We start from the raw sequence: 23,083 nt of genomic DNA, 5'->3' as shown, positions 1-23,083 counted from the left end.
TTTAGTAAAAAAATGTAATTTCTCATTGCCTTTGTAACATCTAGTAGCTATATTTGATGATTTATCCCAGTTATTCTGCATCAGTGTCTTCCTGATAATCCACCAGACCTGTGGAAAGCTTGTCAGTCAATGAAGTGGTACCTTCACCCTGTGACTGCTTTTATTTTCATTTTAAACAATGAATGTGTCAGTGCATGGGTTTGTGGAGACTGATAGCAAAGCGGAGTCTGCATGCCAGATATAATACCACATTCAATTTGCTAAAACGTACTGACATATTTTTGGACCAGTGCTGTGTTGTCCATCAGCTAGGTGGCTCTTAGCCAAACACTAAACGTTTTCTGAAAACAAGACTCCCTCTGTTCTTAGCCATTTATTGTCAGGGTTTAATTCAAACAGTATTAATCAGTAATTTAGTTTATGTGCACGGATTATTAATATGTCATGCTCTACTACAATGAAAAGCAGAAACCAAGGCCGCTATTGTCCTGAAAAAGCTGGTGAAGGAGGTATAGAATTGCATATAATTCACATGAACAATGCCTGAGGTCTTTGGACCTCTGCAAAATGCCAGAGAGCCCTATGGAAATTTCTGAATGTCCGTGTTTTTATTCCCACTTAATCAAAACACCATTTACCGAGGACCCTTGGAGAGTATCTGCATGAGAGAGAAATGTGTCTGAGCTTTGCTTTTTGTTCACAGCTCAATGTTTGTGTTGTCTTTAGAGGAAATAATGGGGTGTTTGACTTCACTTACAGAGAAAAAGAGTGTATTTGGTCTTGGTTTGTGGCTGTACCTGACCCACCGCTACATTCCACAAAGGGCAGTAAGTTCCTTCTCTTTCTATGTACCGATGGGCTTAAAAACACTGACTCACACACGTCCACACTCAGTTGTAAACACACATAGTCATTCACTTTAAAGCACTGGCAAGCATCCACACCCTGTGTCTGTTGGCGTGGACACTTGTGTTTTACTTTGCTTGTTACTTTAGTACTTTAGTACCATTCATTCAGCTAGGAACATTTAGGAGAGAAAGATTGTCATCACATTTGTATCATGGAAGGTGGTCTAATGTGTTTTAAATGACATACAATTTATCAATTAAAATATTTGTTGGTCAAAACAATGTTTTTATATTTGTATGCATACAGTATATTTGTATGTAAAATTTTCCATTTTTGTTGTTTTAGGAATCATTGTGTTCCTCATAACCGTTTTCATTTTTAAATTTAGCTAAAAACCATATAATAGGCTGTTTAATGCAGGTATAGAATTAAAGAGAGGTGTAGATTTTGTTTTGGTGGTGGTGGTAGGATCCACTGGGTCAACCAGCCCAAAATAGAGTGACAACATGCCATACTATTGGGGCAAGTTGTCACAAAATGTCAACATGTGTTCAGTAAACAGTATTTATTTTCTCCCTCGGGCAATAACAATGAAAATGTTCAATTGCATTTTAAGGTATGTGGCTATGCAGAAATTTACATTAAATAAAAATAAACCTACCCTGAGAAATATTCACTGGAGCCTCTGTCTCCTCTATATAATATAATATAATATAATATAATATAATATAATATAATAATAAACTAACAGAATTTAATAAGCTTAATTATTTAAATATTTACACCTAAATACATGAAGGCTTTATGACAAAGATTTGTTGTGCAATTTATTTATTTTGGCAATACATCAATCATATAGGTACAATATTGAATAGTGCATGTGATATTCATTTTCAGGAGTGCTTTGCTTTTGCTGAAATGGCAGAGCAAGTCTGATGGTCTTGCATTACTTTCCAGTGATGCTGCTGAGGAAGCTATATGATTAATTCTGTCCCTGTGCAGCTTGCTACTGCGCATGTTGCATGACAGGTGCACACACAAGGCTCCATCTTGGCAGCTCTTTACCAATGCAAGCGGCAATATAAATTATGTTCAGATAAATCAAACAAAATAGATTGGACAGATACAAAGGACTGTTGTAATGCACACTATTGCGACGGGCGTTATTCACGCGCACTGAGAGAACGACGAGCAGAATGCGATATAGAGACCGTGACTGGCGATGAAAACTCTTTAAAGACAGTTTGCCTGCACCGTCAGCTTGCTGGATCGAATCTGTGGAAAAACACAACGGCTACCATATTGAAATGGTAAGTGATATTTTAAAAGAACAGCGATTATTTAGCGTTTTAAATGTGTATGATGCACGAGGGATATGCAACGCACATAAAATGTTGTCATTCTGTGTAGTGTTTCCCCCGATCGTTATACCAACCCACCTCGTCGTCGTCGTCGTCACGGAGAATGCTGTTGCTGTGTGTTTGCCCTCTCTCCCATCTGATGTATTACCCTGGTTTATTTTTCTATCACGCCTGACTGCAACTTCTTTAACTTGACGCTCAAAGCATCCCCAGGTCGTTGTTAAACCGTTATGTATTTGCATTAACACATCAAAATAGAAGTATGCATGTGTATGGTAAGAGTGTAATTTTAGCTAATGGGGAATTATCTCTCAGGCCAAAATTATGTATGTGCCTTATTATTGTTACCTTTGAATCGAGTTTTTATTTCTATTATTGAGTCCAATACTGGCTAGTTGCTTGTTAACTTATATGTTTTTATCAATATATTCCTATGCATACAAGTACATTCAGTTTAAATATTCCTACATTTCTTGGTTGCATATAGATAGATGTATTGATTTGCATGGCACATTTGAAGTGAAATTTAGCCTTAGAATATAGAATTTTAGATATTCCACCTCAGTTACCTCTAATTCTTCCCTTCTGGAGGTATATCCTTAGGTTAAAGGACATCATAATGTTACAGGTCAGAGATCATTATATGATAAATGGGCATCACTTGTGTACTCTAAGTGGAACAGAGTAAGCATTTGTAGCCATGAATAAAGCAGTCAGACTAACTAAGGGCAAGCAGCCAAGAATAGGAGGAGTGTTTCAATCGAATAAGGGTCAAGTTTACTAACATTCTGGCTATTCTGGAAATAAAGCGGAACCATCCCTCTTTTTTCCTTAAATCATCTTCTATTTACCTACTAAAACATTATAATCCATTCATTTAATTTTTGTTCTTTATATTTAGTCCTGCAGTCAGTGTTTCTGTGTGTGTGTGTGTGTGTGTGTGTGTGTGTGTGTGTGTGTGCGTGTGTGTGTTTCCAAAAAGTAACATTAAACTCAAATTGCCATGACCGCTTAATCAGGAAGAAAGAGAGGGAATAAGAGAGAAAGAGATTGCGAGATATGGAGGGATGGTAAAGAGAAGCACTAGCATCTGGTGGTAATAATAGTGATGGAATGAGTGAGAGATTGCAGGAGTGTGTGTGAATGCTGGCTTGTTTCAGTTAAGATGATGATCAATGCACTGGCCAAGAATCAGGCCTTCAGAGGTGTAGGGTGGAAGAGTCTAGACAGGGGAGTCTTCTGGCAGTGTTCCTCGGAGGGGAATTCCTCATGCTGATCTTTCCAAATGCTTCCTCTCCTCTACTTCTTGGACACTCATCGATGGCTGTGTAGTACTAAAAAACTGTACATGTGTACACTGTTGAGTAGGTTGATGTTTGGCATGTTTCAAACTTGTGACATGTAGGCCTTCATTGTTTAGATTTGTTTTCTTGCTCAAATGAAACAAGAAAATTAAGCAATAAATAATAATAATAAAAAAAGAACTGCATACTGTACTAACCTTATCTGTGTAGAGTTATAGACAATATTTTAATGTATATTGTAAATTCAGTAATACCACTAACTTTCGCATGAAATCCAAGCAAGGATGCAAAGGGTCATCGGTAATGCTTACTAGCTGTTCATTAGAACAGAATGAACTTAGAACAGTAGTTCCACCTCTAAAAGGATAATTTACTTCTGTTTCAAAATTAAATAAAATACTCACTGTTTCAAAATTATAGCCACAAGACGTAAAGAATATGCATGTTAACTTCACAGCTAAAATAACACAGATTTGTGCAAGATAGAATTAATATACAAGCTTCTAACACACATCTGCTTTTAAACTCTCCGGAATGCCTTGCCCCATAGACTTCTATTGTAAGTGCATGTTTTGTTTGTTTTTACAAACTGAGAGGTGAATCTAAATAATTTTCTCTGGTAATCGACAATGGCTACATTTACATGCACCCTCATAATGTGATTATAATGCAATACTGCGATTAAACTATAAACAGAATTAGGAATGCACCGATCCGATACCTGGATCAGTATCGGCTCCGATACTGAAGCTTTTAGACGGAAAGGGTATCGCTCCGACGAGCCCGATCCAAATCCGATACAGTGTGTTAGTCATGTTCGTTAATGTCAAGCTCCATAAAACCATAAAAACACCATTAAAGCAGTTCATATGACTCGTGCATTTTATTCAAAGCCACTTGAAGACGTGCGATAGCTCTGTGAATCACAAAAGGCTGTGCAGTGCCAGCGCGTTAGTGAATGGTGCTGCTCTTTTGACACAAACTCACTGTTAAATACTGTTTAAATACTGTTGTATTTAAAATTAAAATTAAAAGTCAATAATAATAATATTAATAACTATTATTATTATTATTATTATTGTCATCATTAGTATTTGTTTACAATTTATAACAATATTTATGTTGAATGGGTTCCAAAAAATAACTGTGTGAATGAAAAGTGGACTGCTGTCTTTCAACTAAATTGAACAAAAAAGAGATCTGAATCTAAACCTGAATTTAAAGTCCAGATGCAAGTTGAAACATAAATATAAAAAAAACCCGGGTTTCTTTTCTACTGAAGACTTGAAGACTGGAATTACTGTTAATTTTGCTGCTACATTATCCAGTATACTAGTTAATAATAAAGTGTTTCTTAATAAGCAATGCATTTATATTGAAATAATGTGTAGTTAGAGGTTTGTGTTTCTTACATATTAAAGAGTACTCCCAATTAGTTCCACATAATAATGTAAAGATATTCTAAACTGATTATGCAAAAAAACAACACTGGCATCGGCTTGGGATCGGTATTGGCCGATACAGAAATTTCCGATAACGGAATCGGATTGGAAGAGAAAAAGTGGTATCAGTGTATCCCTAAACAGAATACTGTGATTATTTTATTGTGATTATGCTAATAATCAGATTAATGATAATCGCAGTAAGACATGTGGGGCACTCCTATTTTAATCACTTTATACAGACATGCAGATGCTTTAATCGCATTTCTTCCACTCTGACCAATGTGCGCCTGCGCCAGTGCTGCAGATGAATGACGTTGCGCTCAAGCACAGGTTCATAAACATCACCAAACAGAAGAAGCTGCACTAACTTACTTCTCGGTTTCACGCATAAAGGCAGTTCATTGCACCGTTTTCCAGCAGTTGTGCTCCCCCACTGCAGAATCTATAACCCCAAGGCAAAAGAAAGTATATTCTCCCGAGTTTTGAATGTCTGGTTGCAGACTGAATTAAATGTTGGTGAGATAAAAAGACCATATACCTCAAAATAATGGCAAGGAAACATGTGACCCAACTCAAACCAGCCTGTTTGGCACCAACAATCATCCGTGTGATTATCTAAACAACCAATCGTGTGGCTGCAGTGCATAAAATCATGCAGATATGGGTCAGGAGCTTCAGTTAATGTTCACATCAACCATCAGAATGGGGAAAAAATGTGATCTCAGTGATTTGAACTGTGGCATGATTGTTGGTGCCAGATGGGCTGGTTTGAGTATTTCTGTAACTGCTGATCTCCTGGGATTTTCACACACAACAGTCTCTAGAATTTAGTCCGAATAGTGTCAAAACAACAACAACAAAAAACATCCAGTGAGTGGCAGTTCTGCGGGCGGAAATGCCTTGTTGATAAGAGAGGTCTGCAGAGAATGGCCAGACTGGTTCGAACTGACAAAGTCTACGGTAACTCAGGTAACCACTCTGTACAATTGTGGTGAGAAGGATAGCATCTCAGAATGCTATTCTGAGATGCGGGTTGGCGCTGTGTAGGGCTTTACTGGTTGTTTAGATCAGTTTTACTATCAGAAATAATTAATAATTATTTCTTTAGTTATGAATTAATATTTAAATTAATTAATTGAATCTAACTCATTAAAACCTCATATGGGGCTCCAGTAAATGTAGTGTGCTACGTTTAGGAGCAAGTTTGGTTATTAGCAATAATGACTAATTATCAAAGATAATTATTAATTATTAAAATCAATAGAACTTTGATGAGAATCAATGTTAGCTTTTTAAAATCCTTTAAATCAACAATTATCAAAGATAATCATTAATTGTTAACATCGATGAAACATTAATTACAATTAACACTAGCTTATTGATCATTCAAATTCAATCATCAAAGATAATTATCAATTATCAAAAATCAATAGAATATTAATAAGGATTAATATTGACAGGGCACCACCCTGGAATCAGGGACTAATAACCAAATAGTAAAACAGTCTCAATATTAGATTGTTTTCTTAGGAAAATCGACATCCGAAGAATATCGATTTTCGGGAAAAAAAAACAATGAATGAAGGTTTGAATCCGAGCACTGAAATCCCGTCAGCATGACAAAGGTGTATGCAAAACAAACCAAAACACTTCTCTTTGTAATATAAACAAAAGTTTATTTATGCAGTAATATCAATTAATAATTAATACAATGCAGTCAATAAACTTCCGACTTACAACTACAAACTAAACAGTGATATGATTAGATATGGAAATAAAAATAATTCTATAACACATAAGGTGTGTGTGTGTGGGTGTAGGTGTGTGGTTAGTACGAGAGAGAGAGAGATGACGGCCCTAAAGTCTATTTCGCGATCATGGGAGAGAAAACAGCTGTCAGTTTATCACTCAGAGACGCGGTGGACGGCTCGTAAAAGTCACGCGTTATTTGACTCTTTAATGGATGAACTCAGTTGCTGTCTCACCCACGATGGCGAAATTGCACAACAATCCAATTCGGTTGGACCACAATACAGCAAAACAAATTTGTGATAATTAATACCCTGAGTATTAATAATGAGCGGACATGGCGGTCCGTAAACTGTACAAAAAAAAACCTTGAAACACAAGAATAACACACTATAATATTCTATCTCTGCCCAGACGTAAACCTCTTACTTGAATCGCATGAGGACACAGGTAGAATGTGTTTTCCTCCGTCCTTTAACTCTGACCCGGTTCCTTGAGGCTCGGGTGATGATGGGAGGCCGTTTCCTCGCTCTGTCGGCGGGCGGTACGGCTGTTGATTCTCGGCGGGCTGGCGGAGAACTCAGAAATGTCGACTTGATTGAAGATGGAAGAGAAATCTTTAATCTCTTCACTTCTGTAGGCAAACGGATGAAGATGCAAATTGCTCGGTGGTCTGCTTCGGATTCGTTAGAGTGTTCTGTTGAACACAGAGTAATCTCAACTCGTCCAGCGAGATGGAGATTGTATGGTTACAGTTTCAAGTCGGACGTTACTTCCTTGTGCCACGAGGTTGCACATGAGAGCAGCGTTGAACTGCGTCCACACACTGCAAGCAAAGTCGCTGGAAGCAAATCTCGAAAGCATTTCAGAGGTATTTCAACTCCTGATGATGTCATGTTTGAGGGACGTTCTGTTGTGTGCCTCATCCAATAGGAGTTGAGAGTTCTATCCTTTAGTGAGCAAGGCTTCATGGGATTTGTAGTCTGTTTTGGACTCCCTTTGTTTGATTTTGGCGCGATTTTTATCAGTAAGATTTACAACTTGGAATGTGGGGGCTTGAGTTAGGTTTTTACGACTGTGTTAGGCCTGCCTGTGTCTTCTATCTGAATACATGAGGCCCAACAGCTGTTTTGGCAGCACGAGGGGGACCTACACAATATTAGGCAGGTGGTTTTAATGTTGTGGCTGATCGATAGACACTACTGGTCAAAAGTTTTGAAACACTTACTCATTCTTTATTATCATTTTTTTTTTTCACATTTTAGAATAATAGTAAAGTCATCAAAACTATGGAATAACATAAATGGAACTATGGGAATTATGTTATGACTAAAAAAATCCAAAATGAATCAAAACTGTGTTATATTTTAGCATCTTCAGAGTAGTCACCCTTTGCCTAGATTTTGCAGAAATGTACTCTTGACATTTTCTCAACCAACTTCTTGAGGTATCACCCTGGGATGCTTTTTAAACAGTATTAAAGGAGTTCCCATCTATGTTAGGCACTTATTGGCTGCTTTTCTTTATTATTTGGTCCAAGTCATCAATTTGAAAAACTTTTTTTTTTTATATAATGAAATAAATTAATATGGTGGCACAATTATATTTTTGTCTACAAAACTAATTTCAAACATTTAATCATACACCTTCAGATCAAAAGATTTTTAAGATCATGAGAAACATTTCAGTCAGGTGTTTCAAAACTTTTGACCGGTAGTGTGTGTGTGAGGACACTGTTATCCATTGAAAGAATGGGAATGCTAGTGCTCTGCTGAACAAAAAACATAAGACCTGAAAAATAGTTTCTAGCTGTATTCATAAGCCAAAATATTGGATTATTCAAACAATGAGATAAATAACAGAACAAAATACCCTACTGTACAACTTGAGAAAATTATTATGACATGCTGTTTAAAAGTAAGAGTGGGAGAGCAAAATGAGAATCATGTATTGGTCTCTGCAGTGCACAGGTAGCAAAATTCCAGTTACAAACCAAAAATTTGAGAAGCCCACCTGCTATAATCTGTTCAAACATCTCTAGCGGTCTGTCGTACACTCTGAGAGACCTGAGCCTTCTAAGCAGAGCCTGCTCTAAACTTAGATGCACCTGTACTTTGATACTGCATTATTTACTCTTAATTTAGATGATTCTCTTTTCTATCCCTCCAGGCTTGCTGTAATATGAAGGTGCTAAAGGTGATTTTCGTATTGCTCCTCATCTGTCTATGGATGGAGAGAGGATTCACCAAAGAAAAGTCGTCAAAGAAGGGAAATAAGAAAGGAAAACAGATTTACTGTCCTTCGTAAGTGAATTTGTATTCCACATTTTGTGGTTTTATTTTCAATCAACATTGCTACCCTAGCATTTGATTGTAGACATTATCTAGAGAGAAACACAGAAACAGTTAACCAAATTATATAAAAAAATGAGTGGTTTGAGAATTTGAAAGCATTTGCTGCTTTTACTTGTGCTAATAAGTTGATCGAGGGTTAGTAATTTCAAGTTTAATTTCAATTTATTTTTTCAATAATTTGTCTTTTGGCACAAGCATGACTACGTAATTAATCATACTATGTAAAGTTTTTTTCAAATATTGTAAATCTGTGTACTTAGTTGAAATTAAAGAGTTAGCATGGTAATGGGTCCTTGGGGTGTGGGTTCATTTTTGCTGCCCAAGTTTTGCTCATTCTGTCTTGCTGCAGTTCATCTCCAGCAGTGCACGTTAGAGCTGCATGATTCTGGATAAATTGAGAATCATGATTTTTTTGCTTAGAATAAATATCACGATTCTCTCGTGATTCTGAAGAAAAAAATGCTTATTTCAGTGATTTACAAAACCTGGACATAAGGGTACTAAACAAAGTAACATGTCATTTACAAGAGGTTCTAACAAAATGTTCTCTGCTTCAATCTATGCAAAAATGCAATAAAATTGTAAATCAAATATATAAATTTAAAATGTCCTAAGTCCACAAGAGGCTGCAACAAATACATTCTAAACCAAACAGCTCCTTGTTATTATTGCAAAACAATGAATACAAATAAAATAATAATCCTCTTAAAAAAGTGCATAAAAAATACATAAAACGATTTAGCCTATTTCTCACATGCTAAGTAAAAAGAAAAAAGGGGAAAAAAGCTTCATTAGCAGTTCTATGTTAACTTGGTGTTACTCTGGTAAGCAAATATGCAATAAAACACTGTTATTTTACAAAAGTTTAAAGAATAAATAATATTAACAATTTAAATTATATCAATGAGGCCTTCAGTTTTTCTGTTGTAAAAATTGCTTCAAGCTAAAAGGAATTATTTAAGAGCCAGTAATTAAAATAAACATCAGTAGCAATTAAACATAAAAAAAAAAATTATAATATAAAAACATTAACAAAAGTAATTTAATGCAAAATAAAACTACTTAAATCACTTACTGTGATTATTAGATATACATTAATACTGATTTGATATAGTAAGAATGCCTGAATGCCTATAACAGACAGCATGCAGCTTATATACATTTAGATGTCACACAGATCTGACATTTTGAACAATTTGTCCCGTCTGTGATCTGTTTAATGATTAATCGTGTAGCTCTAGTGCACATCTCCTCCATGGAGGGCTTAGAGCGGAAAACACTTGGCAAGTTCACTTTGATCATGCTACTGCATCCAGCCCCCTCACCCAGAGTTGAATCTGCTTTAATGTTGTGTGTACTTAACACTATAGCGAATGAAGAAACTCACATCAGTGTCACAATATACTGTCTGTGTGTAACTGTGCATGTTATATTTATTTGTTCATGGAAATGCCCCCCTTTAAAATAGTATAGTGAAAAAGAATTAATTCCATCATAGTGTAATGAAAAATTTGTATGACTTATGGTGATATTTTGCTAACTCTTAAACTTTTAAATAAAATTAAATTGCATACAGTAAATAGAATAGTATTTTATTTATTTTTTTATGTTTAAAATGGTGTACACTCACATGAAATGAAGACTCTAGTCAAATCAGTCTCATCAGGCTGCTTTATTTCAAATGGCGCAGGGCGTACAGTCATGAGCACTGCCATGTTGAGATCATATGACCAGCCGTGTATTACTCGCTTTGTAACTGTAAATGAGTTCAGTAACTGAACACGTTTGGTTGTGCTTAATGCTAGATCTATTCCGCAAGGTGTCAGAACAACATAAAAAAATACCAAGTGCACCTTTAATATAGGTTTATTCTTATTGTTGACTGTTGCACCCTGTATGTTATACCTACTCTTTGGTCCCTTCAGGCAGCTGTCATCAGAGGACCTGGCACGGGTTCCAGCAAATTCTACCAGTAACATCCTTAACAGGCTTTTGATCACCTATGACCCTAGAATCCAGCCCAACTTCAAAGGTCAGTGCTTAACTACTGCTATGTGCCATCATGTGATGGTCTTTGCATACACTTTTAGTGCCATGCTATATGTATACAGATAATTATGAACAAGACTCATTATGTTGGCTTGACAAAACTGTCATTGTACACCCACCCAGAATACTCCAGAACAACTTAAAGAATATTTGGGGTTCAATACAAGTAAAGCTCAATCGACAACATTTGTGGCAAAATGTTGATTACTGGAAAAATTAATTTTGACCTACAGTTGAAGACGTTTACATACACCTTAGCCAAATACATTTAAACTCAGTTTTTCACAATTCCTGACATTTAATAATAGAAAACATTCCCTGTCTTAGGTCAGTTAGGATTACCACTTTATTTTAAGAATGTGAAATGTTGGAATAATAGTAGAGAGAATTATTTATTTCATCACATTCCCAGTGGGTCAGAAGTTTACACACACTTTGTTAGTATTTGGTAGCATTGCCTTTAAATTGTTTAACTTGGGTCAAATGTTTTGGGTAGCCTTCCACAAGCTTCTCACAATAAGTTTGAGGATTGAGGTCAAGGCTTTGTGAAGACCACTCCAATACCTGGACTTTGTTGTCCATAAGCCATTTTGCCACAGCTTTGGAGGTATGCTTGTTATCATTTTCCATTTGGAAGACCAATTTGCGACAGAGCATTAACTTCATGACTGATGTCTTGAGATGTTGCTTCAATATATCCGCATAATTTTCCTTCCACATCTTGCCATCTATTTTGTGAAGTGCACCAATCACTCCTACAGCAAAGCACCCCCACAACATGATGCTGCCACCCCCATGCTTCACAGTTGGGATGGTGTTCTTCAGCTTTTTAAGCCTCACCCTTTTTCCTCCAAACATAACGATGGTCATTATGGCCAAAATGTTCAGTATTTGTTTCATCAGACCAGAGAAAATTTCTCCAAAAAGTAAGATCTTTGTCCCCATGTGCACTTGCAAACTGTAGCCTGGCTTTTTTATGGCGGTTTTGGAGCACTGGCTCCTTCCTTGCTGAGCAGCCTTTCAGGTTATGTTGATATAAGACACGTTTTAATGTGGATATAGATACTTGTCTACCTGTTTCCTCCAGCATCTTCACAAGGTCCTTTGCTGTTGTTCTGGGATTGATTTGCACTTTTCACATCAAACTACATTCATCTCTAGGAGACAGAGTGTGTCTTCTTCCTGAGCGGTATGATGGCTGTATAGTCCCATGGTATTTGTACTTGCGTTCTGTTGTTTGTACAGATGAACGTAGTACCTTCAGGCATTTGGAAATTGCTCACAAGGATGAACCAGACTTGTGGAGTTCCACAATTTTTTTTTTCTGAGGTCTTGGCTGATTTCTTTTGATTTTCCCATGATGTCAAGCAAAGAGGCACTGAGTTTGAAGGTAGGCCTTAAAATACATCCACAGTTACACCTCCAATTGACTCCAATTAGCCAATTAGCCTATCAAAAACTAATTGTCTAAAGGCTTGACCTAATCTTCTGGTATTTTCCAAGCTAATACTCACTGTTTCAAAATTATAGCCACAAGATGTAAACAATATACATGTTAAAATGATTTTTGTCTGATAAAATCGCTTACTAACCTTTTCTGTGTAAAATTATATCCAATTTTACAACTTCATTGCCATAATGACGTAAACCCTGTAATCCTAGTAAATGATGATTAATTTTTATTTTATTTTTTGGTCAAATGCTCGCAATTGAACATATCTAATTGAACCCAGAATATTCCTTTAACAACCACCTACCAGTGCCCTAGCAACCACCCAGAATGTCCTAACCACCGCTTGGAAACAACCCATAATACCTTAGCAGCCGCCTTGCAACTGGCAAGCAACCACCCAGAACCAAAGTACCTTTCAAGGCAAGTCAATCCACTTGGCGGCCATCTTTGGAACACTCTTGGGCAGGCTGGGCAGCTTTCTATGTAAAGCAAGCGGCATACAAGTACAGCTCCTATTTACTTAAATTGGGAAAGACCGAAATCTTCAAATCAGTTAGTCAAGATTACGATCAAAGAACATATTTAAAATCAGCAGTAAAATCTGACAACACTGGTATCATAATTTGTGCTTCTTTGGCACAGATCACGCTAAAAAACATTATATTTTCCCGGCTTGTCTATCTAAAGCGTATGTGTGTTCTTGAGTTAATTGACAGGTGATGTCTGTATGTAAAAGGTGATTGGCTCTTTTACCTGTAAGGCGGAACTTCCTTTTCTACATCTGTTGGCTGTTTGATGTTCCAATTTCTCCCATTCTTTTTAATAAAAGTGGCCCATCTCTGCTAAATAGTCTCTGCCAGAAATCCGTAGTAAGCGCCTAGAAACTACCCAGAACATCTTAGCAGCCACCTACTGTTACAAAGTTCTAGCAAACATCCGGAATGCCCTAGTAGCCACCCAGTACACCTTAGCAACCACCTAGCAACACCCTAGAAACCACCCAGAACACCTTTGTAACCACATAGCAACCACCCAGAACACCTTTGCAACTGCTTGGCAACCACCCAGAAAACACAAGCAGCCACTTAGTTTCAAGAATTGCCCAAGAATTTAAACTACACAAGGCTTATAACCTTCAAACCTAAAATGTCTCTATTATTCAACAACTACAAGGCTTAAAATCTTTTTAAGCATTCAAAGTTGGTCTTGACAAACTTTCCTTTTCTAGATTAAATTTGTTCTTATGTTGGTACTCTTTATTGGTACTGTCTCTGATGTTGTTCATTTGTTACTATTTTTCACATTTGTTTTTGCATGCCTACTCAGTTGCTGTATTTATTTATACAGATCAATTATAAAGAATTATGAAGCATGTTTTATTGTATGTATAAACATTGTGGTAGATAAGTAATATCAGTTTATACTACCGTTGGCATCATTTCCAGATATAATGAAGCAAGTTGTAAAAAGTGAAAACCACTAGCGCTTCCTTGCTTGCTGGAATTCAATGTAAATGTGGATTTGTGGGGCCTTTGATCTGAGTGTTAAGAGCTCACTGTATGATTCAGTGTTATTGCTCCCTATAGCCAGCCAGCTGCTCTTCATATCTGGCCAAGATGAAAGCTCCTGGCAGTCATTAAAGGCAACGTTATAATCTTGGGAATAGGAATAGCCGTGGAGTAGTTGGACATTTTTTTCCTATAATGCCATGCTTTCCAAACTGTGTACACAAAATGAAAACTTTTGTTTCATGATATAAACCAAATAGTTCAAGTTACCCGTAATAGTCTGTGAGAAAGTTCACTATTAAAAATGTTAGCAGTATTACGCTTACATCACAGTCTTTCGGTACGTCTTGTTTGATAGAGGTAATTGCCTGAATGCGTTTATTTATTTAGTTTTTTTTTTTTTTTTTAGGTGTTCCTGTTGAGGACCGTGTGAACATATTCATCAACAGCTTTGGGTCCATCCAAGAGACCACTATGGTATTCCACATTACTTTTACCTTTTCATACATATCCTACATGCTTAAATTCAGTGTCTAATTAACTGCAAAAGTAGAACTATCAAACACTTAAGAATGCATCTATATTTGCCATGTTTTGTCCAAAAATAGCAGCCTATGTTCCTAAACATTACCTTATCAATAAATTACATGCATTTTTTTTTCTCTACATCTGCCTGCTTTCATAACTGCAATTGTTATGACACTGTAAATGTCAATGATTCATTTAAAATCAAGGTTTGAGCAAGTCCTCTTTAATCAACCAGTTCCCTTTTAATGTCACTGTACAACAAAATCTGTCCACTTTCAGAATGTTAATATGTTCATCAAAGGAAGCCGTACATAAATCAGTCAAAAAGTGACATTTGCCTTATGAATTATTCCCTTTATTTGATCAATCAACTTTTTGATAGATGTGTTTAAGTTCTCCAGAATTAAGTCATGCATTTTCCTTTCAATTTTATTTTTATTTTTTTATTTATTTATTTTTTAATATAAAATGCCATTGATATTGGAGTCATTGATTAAATCAAAATAGTAATTGTAGCTCAGTCTCATTCATTTTGTTACATGATTGTTTTAATAGGAACACATTTCACAGAACAATTTGAGTTTTAGAGGACTTTTGAAAATGTCAGATAGCTCCCACCAGACATACGATTGGATTCATAACTATGTGCTTTATTTTGGGCTTGACGCATTTACTTAACACTCCACCGGGGAGAAGAATCAACTCCAGAACCTGCTGTCTTGTGTCTGGCTCTTTACGAGCAGTGACACCCATAAACAACCCATCATGCCAAAGTGTCTCAGGTCACCTCTACTAAATACATTTCCCCTGGAAACAGATCACAGGGTCATGTTTTTTGCTCACTATTGCATGGTGTCTTTGTGTTGAAAACCTCTTGTTCAGAGAATTGCATGAAAAAGAGCTTTAATAAGTCTAGAAAGGAGGCGCCATTTAGTTGTGTTGCATCACCTAAGGAGCCAGCACACTATTCCTGCTGTGGTTAGCCTAAATGTGTACCTGCACAGGTGGCAAAAGACAGAAATACAAAAAGGCTATTCACAACCTCACCAGAGACCTGACTCAGAAGTAGGGCACTTTGCCTACCACGGTAGTTGGAGAACTTATTGCACCTATCTGCACTTTATTAAAAAAACAGTTCACCCAGAAATGAAAATTATGATTCACTCAGTATTTTCTCACTCAGTCGTTTTTCCACACAATGAAAGCTAATGGTGAATGTGGCTAACATTTTGCTTAACATCTTGTAACCGTTCGTGGAAAGGAGGAAGCTGGGGCCGGCTTGTCAAAACACGTAGACATTTATTGTTGCACTTTTCAGTCGCACACAATAACATACTACGTTATGCTTTTCAGCTTCACTACACATAAACTCTGTTGGCTTTTCAACTCAACACTACACACAGTCAGCTTCGTGCTCTCTCTCTCTCTCTCTCTCATCTGCCGCTGTCTCCTCTCCTTAAATACTCCCACTGCCCCTCACTGGAATGCGAGGCCAGTGTGGCACACAGGTGGACCTCATTCACCACTTATCTTCCTGGCCTCGCTCTGCCCAGACACTGCTTGGCCCCACCCTGCTCGCCACACATCTCCTTTTATGTTACACGGAAGACAGAAAGTCATGTGGGTTTGGAACAACATGAGGGTGAAGCGTACCTTTAAAATTTGGCCAGGAGAGTCCAACAGATCAACACTTATAAACATGACAAAATGCCATGCATGGCACTTGATTGTGTGTGTGTGTGTGTGTGTGTGTAATACATCCTGAATTTTCCAGGTTTAAAGCTTGACTGAAAAACAGGACATACCAAGTGAATCATACATTCACCCATATACCCAAAAAAACAGCTTCACTTGGCTCTGTAGCGCAGCTGGAGTGTGGGCATTTTATTTGGCATGTCATCTGTCTTCACAGTATCAGTGCTAGCAAAACAAGCTTCACTAGAAAATGCCACTTCAAAGCCTCATGCTCACGCAAGCCAGCAGGGAATCTGGGGCCAATCTGACTTAACAAAGCCTGTGTTTTTCCCAGTGTAGGTGCTCAGATACAGCGTGAGCCCTCATTTCAGGCCATCACCGGCACCCATCACACATCTCTTGATGTTTGCAATAGTTGGAAATGTAAATAGGAGCCGCTCCGAGCTCCACAGCTGCACGACTTCAATACCAGCCATTATTGGAGCCCTGATACTTCAGAGATGAGCATTTTTTAAAACATCACTCAGAGGTCGTGAGAAATGCTGGTTGCCATGGTGATGCCTAAGGCACCTGGGCTCCTCTGTCAGCCTAAAGGACTAATGTGCTGTTTTTGTGTCCAAGTCAGGGCTTCTCACAATTCCTGTCACCTAACACAAAGACAGGTGTTAGCCCTCCATCTCCCACCCACAGCAAGCTTTCAGCTTTTATGTGTCACAAAAAAGTTTGATTTTCAAGAAATATCTCAAGCAGAAGTTGTCTATTATTTTTTTATTCGATTCAGTGTGTGGCACACTTTGTGAATAATTTAAGGGGGGAATTTCAAGAATGAAAGCTGCATTTATTTGCACAAGCTGTCTGATTTGTTTTAGCACTCGAACGCTATTTGCACAGCGCAATTCCTGATCCCGCTGGTCAGTTCTGAGCCCTTGGTTGTAGAGGATGCAGCAGACTACCACTATCTACCACACTTTACTATGATTGCACTGCGGTCCACAAATGTGATCCAGGCACATGAATTAGATGTCTGCACGAGCATTGATTTGAAGCCTGAACCCTGCCCATACCTAAGATCATGTGTCCCGACTCAACCCGACCCAAGCGGTACAATCAAATTTTAAGCCTTAACCTGACCTGAACCTGAAATTGCTAATTTTCTTCATCATTTCTTCTCCAAGCAAGAAAATTTGTTGCAGTAGGCTGTATTTTATTGAAGCATCATAGGCAACATTCATTACAGTATACTAGAAGTAAACATACACAGTTTTAACAAGGCCTGGTGGCCCCTCACTACACCAGAGCAAAAGAGAAATAACACTGGCTAACTGTTTATCAAGCGCTGAAACTTTGCTCGGGGAAGAACAACTTGAAATCATGTGTAAATCATGATATTATGTAGGTCTATGTCATTGTTTATATCTTTGTCTTTATTTGTCTATACGTTTCTGAGTTTATTGTATTAATTAAATAAAAAAAGAAAGAAATCATGTGTAACAGTCACATTAAGCCCTCTTTGTAACCTGAACTTTATTTACTCTTAAAAGGCTAAACGCAGCACAACGTTTATAATTTTTTTTACTTGACGCAGTATATAAAAAATGTGCCGGTCCTGCATGAGACGCTTAATAAACAGCGAGACACGGCACAACGGTCAAAGACGTCCGTCAAGCGTGTGTTTACATAGACAAACAATTGAAAAACAGACACACGCAAAAACACATTCAGTGTGAACGACCCTAACTTGTCTATTGCGTGTGTCAGCTTTAAATACAAACCCGAACTTCAATCTGAAGTCATCTTGAAAAACGGACCCAAAGCCTGACGGTTTGTCAGGTCTCGTTGGGCTTGGGTCAAGTAGTAGACATCTAACCTGAATCAACTCTTTAAAATGCAGAAAGTCTGCTCATTTACATTGTCCACCTGAATCTAAGACCAGTTAAAATGCCCTTCTCCATCATTTGATTATTATTTATTTAATTACTACTGCCATTACCAAAAGAAATTGTACTGTACATAAACATTTCATACAAAAAAATTCTGTTTACCACTTACATAATGTGTGACATTAATTACACCAGGCAAATACCTCTAACTTTTGTGAATAATGCGCAATGTATAATAAGTCTAATTTACATTAAAAGAAGCCATGTTACTTAATTTAAATATTCATAGTGTAGCACATTTGAGCAGATTTAGCACCTAGTCAAACTGGATTGCAGATGGTAAATGAATAAGATGCATATTTTTGTGTTGAAATACCCCACGCCAAAGTGGTTTAACTGTTTAGTGAATTTTCCCCCTAGATGTTTAGATTTAGTTTAACATTGTATTTTTTCGTACAGGACTATCGTGTAAACATCTTGAGACAGCGCTGGAACGACCCCAGACTCCGACTTCCTCAGGACTTCAAGTCCGACTCGCTCACTGTCGACCCAAAGATGTTCAAATGCCTGTGGAAACCAGACCTTTTCTTCGCCAACGAAAAGAGTGCAAACTTTCATAATGTTACACAGAAGAACATCCTGCTCTTTATCTCAATGAGACGTCCTCATTAGCATGAGGTGAACGTTAATGCTCTCTTCCAGCAAAGCACCCAACCTCTGTCTTTCTAGATGGTGACAAATGGGTTTAGGTGCCGATTACACCTACTCGCATTATTTACTTCAGCAATAAATAAATAAATAAAAAAGCAAACACGAGTTTATCAGATGTCAAGGCCTTGTGCTTGTGATTTTAAAGTGGAACAAATTACCATGTCGTTTAATACAAGGATGTTTAACATACATATATAACAAAAGCAAGTGTTCTTTATTTTATACAGGAATATTGTATAAAATACATCCATTAATATTAGAGTCTCTTAAAAGTCTATAATATCAAAATTACAAGAACTACACTCTAAGCTATGGCTTCATGTTTGAATGACAGCCAACACATTCATTGGCTTCTTAATGCTTTTAATAAACCTCAGGGGACTTAAAGTGATCTGAGAATTGGAGATCTGATACATCTGTTGACCCTAAGATTTCACCTCACCACTGACACCCAAATTACATCTCCTACCATTTGATCCCATGTGAAAGTTCAGTCCCTTAGCAGTGGTGGACACCTCTCTCATTATCCTTCCACTGCTTTATCTGCAAACCATGCTGAGTGAATAAGGCTCTCAAGAGTCTTTTACTAGTCAATGCTGTAGATATGTCGATGGCATAAATTGATGCCATCGAGTTCCATGCTATATAAAACATGTGCTGTGGAAATAGTATTTTAATCTGTACCTTTCCTGATTTAGCAAACGCTTATCAAAATGGAGAGATTTACTGAATTTAAATAGTTATTTATGAAGTTACACAATTCCATACTGTAGGTCTTCACACTTCATGTGAATTGTTTTTTTGGTCACTGTGCCAGCTGTTCATTGGACCTGGTCCAGTTTAGAGTTGAGATAAAATCATGGGCGCTGAGCCATTTCATTCTGGATGGGAAGTGACTTTAGGAGCATCATGTTGTATTCTGTTATGTCTGGGGAAAATGTATTTCCATAGTGTTTCTCCATGCCACCCGGATCACAGCATGAGCTGGGTGGTCTTCCGTGAGCCCTCTCTCACTTTTGGCATTGTCCCAGGATAGCTTGCTCTGTCTCAGGGTATCTGTGTGTGGCAGGGGATTAGTGTCTTATTGAGAGACCCTCAAAAAGAGCGTGTTTATTTCATATTATACCTCCCTGGAACAAATTCAACATTTACTCCCCTACAGACATAGTATAACCCACCTCCAGTACATACACTTTACATTTTAGGTCTTCTTCAACTTTTTTCCTACAAGAAATGGACACATTAGATGAAAAAATTGTGATGATCTTAGAACTTTTAAAATAAAGAAAGTTGGAATGGCATTTTTTAAGTTGAATTCATCTACTCAAGAAGCCATGTTTCACAATCTGCCATCATTGCGACAATTAGCTATTTCTATTAAAGGAATTTCCTGGGATCAATACAACTTAAGCTCAATCGACAGCATTTGTTGATTACCACATAAAATAACTTATACAATGGAAGTAAATGGGGCCAATTTTTGGAGCCTATAATTTTATAAAATAACTTACATTAGTTCTTCTGTTAAAGTAGTTTAAATCAGAGTATATGATCATAGAAAAGCTGCATTGAGATGCATTATTTATGTTCCTGAAAATGTTGTTATGAATTCGGTATAGTAAGTAACCCTAAGAAAGTACAATAATCAAGTAAATCTTTGGTTATTTTTTCAGCATTATTTACTTGATCTATAAATATATTTTTTATAGTGTTGCTTTACCCCTCTTTTTCCCTTTACTCTGATAATAAGATGCAACACAGTGTTTATTTTCAACTTCTCTGGTTCTCTTTGGTACAAATTTTCATTTGTGTATCTTTGCCTGCCCCGCTGAATTTCCTGCCTGACCCTTATGATCTTATATCCTAACCACTGTCTCTCTCTCTTTCAGATCATTTGTATAACGCACCATAAAGATACATTCTAAACAAAAACAGATCTGAGAGGGGAGCAGCCTTTTCCTCTAACCTCTCCCAGGCCTTTACTAATATATCTTGGTACAGTACTTCAGTTGCTTGCCCACACTCTCAAGTGCTGTGTGGCCTCGCTGGTGTGAAAAGTAGCTCTTTGCTGCATTTGCTTGTCAGATTATAGGAGAAACCCAAAAAGCTTTCATGTGTTAATGGGGTTTAAAATAAATATGCCGTGGTGTGCACAAAAATGGAACTGCATGAAGAATTTATCCCACTGTTGGCAGAGATCTTTTATGTCTGTGGAATTTTTGAAATCAGTTAAATTTAAATTGGCTTTCAATTGATGGAACCTTTAAGACAATAAAACAAATCGTAGCAAAAATCCCTGCAGTGTCACAGAGTATATTTGGAGGTTCACACACATTAAAAGTGAATGTCTCATTGTGCAACTTACTGCATGATGCAGCCATTGTAATCAGTTATTTTCAGATAATCATTCGATGCATATCTTATCAATGCATAATAGACTGTGCCGGTCATTCAAATGCAATGTAAAATCTCTCATACATAATTATTTACTTGCCAGCAACTCATTAAACTGATTCATTGTATGGTAATCATATGTCTTTGTTATCTCTCTTCTAAAGTTGTCAGTGACCCTGTCTTGTCCACTGGACCTGACCCTCTTCCCCATGGACACCCAGCCATGCAAAATGCAGCTTGAGAGCTGTACGTGAATATGAATACAACCATGTCAAAATATATGGATGTGAAAAATGAAAACAAGGATAAATGCTTTAAAAAGACAGTAAGGGGATTCAGTTACTATGGATACCAAGTTTCACAGTTATTAGCTTTAGCTTCACCACATCCTTAAGTATGAAGCTAATGTATAAAAACTCCTCCTTTTGTTATTTATAGTGTTATTTGATGTCAAATCTTAGTTATTCAGCATAAGTGTGTGTGTTTTCTTACATTTGAAGAACTCTTAAGTTTTTAGTTCAATTGATTTACTAAAGGCACTAAACAATGATTTAATTAAAATCTAAAAATGCCAAAAGGTTTCTTTGAGGATTCGGTTGATGGCTAAGTAAGTTTAGGGTATAGAAAGGATTGTTGGATCAATATCAAAACAATAGAAGTCAATGGAAAATCCTCATAATGATAGGAATACAGTACCAACATGTGTATTTTTGGATTGTGTGTCTGTAGTTGGCTACACCAGAGAAGACCTGCAGTTCATGTGGCAGTCTGGGGACCCTGTACAGATGGATGAAATTGCTCTGCCCCAGTTTGATATTAAACAAGAGGACATTGAATATGGCAACTGCACAAAGTACTATGCAGGGACAGGTAAAAGCTCTTCATTTTCCATTAATGACACGAAGTGGATGTGTGGATAAGCTCTCTGCTTCATCTTGTTAAGGAGGTTGAATCTATTTGGTGGTCATCAGAGGCTTTCTAATGTGTTTATACAGTGGGGTAATAGACAGTCCGCTAGTGTCTTTTTCCTAAGTTAACAGTTCTTTTCAGTACAAATTATATTCTCGGCATATCAGTATGAGTAAAAGTTTTAATTGAAAAATGAACATGAATTTCAGAATCTCTTAGTATTTGGGATGTCCCCCTTTTGCTTTAAAGGAATAGTTCACTCAATAATGAAAATGTTCTCATCATTTGCTCACCCTCATACCATCCCAGATATGTGTGACTTTCTTTCTTCTGCAGAACACAAATTAAGATTTTCAGAAGAATATCTCAGCTCTGTAGGTCCATACAATGCAAGTGAATGGTGACCAGAACTTTGAAGCTTCAAAAAGCACATAAAGACAGCAAACAATTAATCCATACAACTCCAGTGGTTAAATCCATGTCTTCAGAAGTGATATGATAGGTGTGGGAAACATATAAACGTAAATATTAAAGTTTTTTTTTACTATAAATCTCCACTAACTTTTACTTCCACATTCTTCTTCTTTTGTTTTTTGCCGATTCATATTGTTCATGCATATTGCCACATAACGGTCGGGGCTGGTAAAAGGTGGACATTTATAGTAAATAAAGGACTTAAATATTGATCTAATATGAACCCACCTATCATACCGCTTTTGAAGACATTGATTAAACCACTGGAGTCGTATGGGTTACTTTGATTCACTTGCATTGAATGGACTTACAAATCTGAGATATTTTTCAAAAAATCTTAATTTGTGTTCTGCAGAAAAAAGAAAATCATACACATCTAGAATGGCATGAGGGTAAGTAAATGCTGAGATAATTTTCATG

General features: G+C 37.0%; 1 pseudogene; it reads left to right on the top strand.

Moving 5' to 3' along the window:
- The first annotated feature begins 1,904 nt into the window (after positions 1 to 1,904).
- LOC127418216 (glycine receptor subunit beta-like) overlaps positions 1,905 to 23,083 on the top strand; it is a 35,750-nt pseudogene continuing 14,571 nt past the window's right edge.

This window comes from Myxocyprinus asiaticus, chromosome 27, assembly GCF_019703515.2.
Source record: "Myxocyprinus asiaticus isolate MX2 ecotype Aquarium Trade chromosome 27, UBuf_Myxa_2, whole genome shotgun sequence".
NCBI classification, from domain to species: Eukaryota; Metazoa; Chordata; class Actinopteri; order Cypriniformes; family Catostomidae; genus Myxocyprinus; species Myxocyprinus asiaticus.
This window is presented reverse-complemented; position numbering and strand designations above follow the sequence as displayed.